Below are 6,000 nucleotides of genomic sequence, written 5' to 3' on the forward strand. Positions count from 1 at the left end.
TCATCTCATCAATTCCATTGAGTTAAAACCTTGTTTCAAGTATATTTCTCCAGAGTTCTGGCCCTCTATGTTTCCTGATTTCTTTTGATTTAGAACATAGGTGGTCATGCCCTCCCCAATTTCTCAGGTAGGAAATTGAAAACACCAAAAAAGAGGTGATCATGCCTTACCTGACTTCTCAGGGAGGTGAGAATATCCAACTAGATACTGTTAGCAGATTTCCTCTGGATTGAAGGATCTTACTTAAAACAAGTATACATAAATCCATCAGCATGGGAGGTATTACACAAACACATAGTAATATAACACAAGTTAGTAATGATATAACAAACAACATGAATTAACATGAGGAATTATAAATCTCCATAAACCCTAGAAGGAGGGTATATAAATAACAATCACACATACACCTCCTTTAGCAGCCAAGAGATAGTCCAAAATAAACCTATTGTCCATTACCTCATGTGTTAGGGAATCCAATGTTTCCTGCAGGTTTTGAAGTCCTGCAACAGTCTTATTATGAGTCAGGAAATCTAATGATTCCTGCAGATTTTGAAATCCTGTGATAGTTTCATTAACGATTTTTGTTGTTAATTGGCACATGTAATCAGAGATGGAACCATCTGATGTTTCTTGGGTCTTTTCCTTTGTTTCAAGGGTCTTTTCCTTTTCTGTATCTCTCAGATGGACAAGGTGAATATGGCTCATTGGCACCCATCTGATTATTTCTCCATCTGTAGAGATACAAGTAAACCCTTTCCCCCAAGCAATTAACTTATCTGGTCCCTTCCATTCACCACATTCTGGATCTTTCCATATCACTTGGCGATTATCTAAAGACAGTGGAGCTGCTTGTACTGGACACTGCCCTTCCAGTGCATTATAAAACCTGACTGCCGATACAAATGCATCTTTATCAAAATTCAAAAAAAAATAATAGTATAAAGAGCTAAATTTAAAAGTTCTCTACATTTACCTTTCGCTCCCCCTTTCTTTTGTTTTTGGATGAACCCCTTGATAGTTGTTTCTTCTCTCTATTATTGTCTGTCCTTGAGGATTAAAAAGTATATTAGTCATATGGAAAAATCTGATACTATTCACAAAAGTGTGCAAAATGTTTAGAAGTATATGCAGGTCCATTATCAGTTTTAATTGTGTGTGGCACACTATAATTGCAAAAGCTTGTATAAGGAATACAATGAAGACTCAGTCTGTCTCTTTTGTTATTAGTATTGCAAAAGTAAATCCTGAAAAGGTGTCTATTGCTTTTTTTCTATGGAAAAACCAGATCTAAACAAAAAGAATTGATCTCCAACCACAGGACTCAAAAGAAGCAGAAAAAGGTAAAAGGAACTTTTGAGAACTGTATTTCTGTTTTGGATATACCTTAAGACTACATATATAATTTGATTTTACTGATATAACAAAAAAAAGGGAAATAGAAATGGAAAGGGGATAGTGCCAGAAAAAGGGAAAAGGGGAAATAAAAAGAGGGAAACTACATCCCACAAAGAGTCAAAGAAAACCTATCATATTTGAGGGAAGTTAGAGAGGGGGATGAACGTTGTGTGAATCTTATTCTCATCAGAGTTGGCTCAAAGAGAAAATAATTTACATATTTGTTTAACACAGAATTCTCTCTCACCTCATTAAAAAGGGGGAAAAGAAAAGGGAAAGCAATAAGGGAAAAGTAAGGGATTTAAAGGAAGGAGGGAGTGATACTAAAGAGGGAAGACTGCATGACGCATGTGGGGCCCATAAGTTCAATACTGGGGAAGGGGTTCAGGTGGAGCAAGGGAAAAAAGCATAATCTGGGGATAATATGATGGTAGGAAATACAGAATTAATACTTTTAACTGTAAATGTGAATGGTGTGAACTCTCCCATTAAGCAGAAAAGTAGCAGACTGGATCAAAAGTCAGACCCCTACAATATGTTGCTTAAAGGAAACATATTTAAAGCAGAGAGATACATACACAGTAAATGTAAAAGGCTGGAGCAGAATCTATTATGCTTCAAGTAAATTTTTAAAAAAAAAAGCAAGTATAGCTATCCTTATCTCTGATCAAGTAAAAGCAAAAATTGATCTAATTAAAAGAAATAAGGAAGGAAACTATATCTTGCTAAAGGGTAGCATAGAAAATGAAGCAATATCACTACTTAACATATATGCACCAAGTGGTATTGCATCTAACTTCTTAAACAAGAAGTTTGTAAGAAGAAATAGAGAGCAAAAATATAATAGTGGGAGATCTCAACCTTGCACTCTCAGAATTAGATAAATCAAATTACAAAACAAATGAGAAAGAAATTAAGGAAGTAAATAGAACATTAGAAAAATTAGGTATGATAGAGCTTTGGAGAAAACTGAATAGTGACAGAAAGGAGTATACTTTCTTCTTAGCAGTTCATGAAACCTATACAAAAACTGATCATATATTACCACAGAAAAATCTCAAAATTAAATGCAGGAAGGCAGAAATAGTAAATGTTTTCTTTTCAGATCACGATGCAATAAAAACTACATTCTAACAAAAAGCATTAAATAGACCAAAAAGTAATTGGTAACTAAATAATCTCATATTAAAAAATGATTGGGTGAAACAGCAAATTATAGACATAATTAATAATTTCATTCAAGATAATGACAATGGTGATACATCATACCAAAATTTGTGGTATGCAGGTAAAGTGGTAATAAGAGGACATTTTACATCTTTAGATGCTTACTTGAATAAAATAGAGAAACAGAAGAACAATGAATTGGGCTTGCAACTTAAAAAGCTAGAAAAAGACCAAATTAAAAACTCCCAATCAAATACTAAACTTGAAATTCTAAAATTAAAAAGAGAGATGAATAATATTGAAAGTAAAAAAAATATTGAACTAATAAATAAAACTAAGAGTTGGTTTTATGAAAAAAAAAACAATAAAACAGATAAACCTTTCATAAATCTGATGAACAAAAGGAGAGAGGAAAATCAAATTGTTAGTCTTAAAAATGAAAACAGAGAAAGTTCCAGGAATAAAGTGGAAATTAGACCAGTAATAAGGAGTTACTTCGCTCAACGTTATGCCAATAAATTTGCTATCCTAAGTGAAATGGATGAATACTTCCAAAAATATAGGCTTCCCAGATTAACAGAGGAGGAAGTAAATTGCTTATATAGTCCCCTATTAATCAACTTCCTAAGAAATAGGACCAGACATATTTACATGTGAATTCTACCAAACATTTAAAGAACAATTAGCCCCAATATTATATAAAATATTTGAAAAAAATAGGGAATGAAGGAGTCCTACCAAACTCCTTTTATGACACAGACATGGTACTGATACCCAAAACAGATAGGTTGAAAACGGATTAAGAAAACTATAGACCAATCTCCTTAATGAATATTGATGCTAAAATCTTACAACAGAAAATTATTTCCAGGATAATACAACATGATCAAGTAGGATTTATATGAGGAATACAGGGCTGGTTCAATATTAGGAAAAGTATCAGTATAATTGACTATATTAATAATCAAATTAACAAAAAACATATGATAATCTCAATAGATGCAGAAAAAGCATCTGATAAAATCCAACATTCATTTCTATTAAAAACACTTGAGAGCATAGAAATAAATGGACTATTCCTTAAAATAATCAGGAGCATCTATTTAAAACCATCAGTAAGCATCATATGTAATGGGGATAAACTGGAGCCTTTCCCAGTAAGATCAGGAGTGAAACAAGGTTGCCCACTATCACCATTACTATTCAATATTGTATTAGAAATGCTAACCTCAACAATAAGACTCGAGAAGGAATTAGAGGAAGTAATGAGGAAATCATACTATCACTCTTTGCAGATGATATGATGGTATACTTAGAGAACCCCAGAGATCCTAATAAAAAGTTATTAGAAATAATTCACAACTTTAGCAAAGTTGCTGGATACAAAATAAATCTACATAAATCCTCAGCATTTTTATACATCATCAACAAAATCCAACAGCAAGAGATACAAAAAGAAATTCCATCCAAAACAACTGTTGAGAGTATAAAATATTTGGGAATCTATCTACCAAAGAAAAGTCAGGAATTATATGAGCAAAATTACAAAACACTTGCCACAAAAAAGTCAGATTTATTTTAAGTGCTCTTGGATAGGCTGAGCAAATATAATAAAGGTAACAATATTCCCCAAACTAATCTACTTATTTAGTGCTATACCAATCAGAACTCCCAAGAAACTATTTTAATGACCTAGAAAAAACAACAGCAAAATTCATATGGAAGAACAAATAGTCAAGAATTTCAAGGGAATAAATGAAAAAAAAGTCAGATGAAGGTGGTCTAGCTGTACCTGATCTAAATCTATATTATAAAGCAGCAGTCACCAAACCAATTGGTATTGGCTAAGAAATTAGCCAATTTCTTATTGGCTAATTGATCAGTGGAATAGGTTAGGTTCACAGGACAAAATAGTGTTAACTATAGCAATTTAGTGTTTGACCAACGCAAAGATCCCAACTTTTGGGATAAGAATTCATTATTTGATAAAAACTGTTGGGAAAACTGGAAATTACTATGGCAGATATTAGGCATGGACCCACACCACATACTAATATAAGATCAAAATGGGTCCATGATTTAGGCTTAAAGAATGAGATCATAAATAGATTAGAGGAACATAAGATAGTTTACCTCTCAAATTTGTGGAGGAGGAAGGAATTTGTGACCAAAGGAGAACTAGCAATCATTATTGATCACAAAATAGAAAATTTCGATTACATAAAATTAAAAACTTTTGTACAAACAAAACTAATGCAAACAAGATTAGAAAGGAAGTTACAAATTGGGAAAATATTTTTGCAGTGAAAGGTTCTGATAAAGGCCTCATCTCCAAAATATACAGAGAACTGACTCTAATTTATAAGAAATCAAGCCATGCTCCAATTGATAAGTGGTCAAAGGATATGAACAGATAATTTTCAGATGATGAAATTGAAACTATTTCCATTCATATGAAAGAGTGTTCCATATCATTATTGATCAGAGAAATGCAAAATAAGACAACTCTGAGATACCACAACACACTTGTCAGAGTGGCTAAGATGACAGGAACAAATAATGATGAATGTTGTAGGGGATGTGGGAAAACTGGGACACTGATGCATTGTTGATGGAGTTGTGAAAGAATCCAACCATTCTTGAGAGCAATCTGGAATTATGCCCAAAAAGTTATCAAACTGTGCATTCTCTTTGATCTAGCAGTGCTTATACCCCAAGGAAATACTAAAGAAGGGAAAGGGACCTGTATGTGCCAAAATGTTTGTGGCATCCCTTTTTATAGTGGCTAAAAACTGGAAAATGAAGATGCCCATCAATTGGAGAATGGTTGGGTAAATTATAGTATATGAATATTATGGAATATTATTGCTCTATAAGAAATGATGCAGGATGATTATAGAGAGGCTTGGAGAGACTTACATCAACTGATGCTGAGTGAAATGAGCAGAACCAGGAGATTGTTATACACTTCAACAATACTGTATGAATATGTATGAATTCTGATTGAAGTTGATATCTTCAACATAGAGAAGATCTAATTCAGTTCCAATTGATCAAGGATGGAGAGAATCAGCTACACCCAGAGAAGGAATACTGAGAATTGAGTATAAAGTCTTTGCACTATTGTCTTTCTTCCCAGGTTATTTTTACCTTCAAAATCCAATTCTTACTGTGCAACAAGAAATTCAGTTTTGCACACATATATTGTATCTAGGATATCCTATAAGACATTTAACATGTATGGGATTGCCTGTCATCTAGGGGAGGGAGTAGAAGGGAGAGGGGAAAATTAGGAACAGAAGTGAGTACAAGGAATAATGTTGTAAAAAAAATTACCCATGCATATGTACTGTCACAAACATTATAATTATAAAATTAATTTTTAAAAAAATTAAAAATATATAGGCTTCCTAGATTAACAGAGGAAAAAGTAAA

This window comes from Sminthopsis crassicaudata, chromosome 1, assembly GCF_048593235.1.
Source record: "Sminthopsis crassicaudata isolate SCR6 chromosome 1, ASM4859323v1, whole genome shotgun sequence".
Classification (NCBI taxonomy): domain Eukaryota; kingdom Metazoa; phylum Chordata; class Mammalia; order Dasyuromorphia; family Dasyuridae; genus Sminthopsis; species Sminthopsis crassicaudata.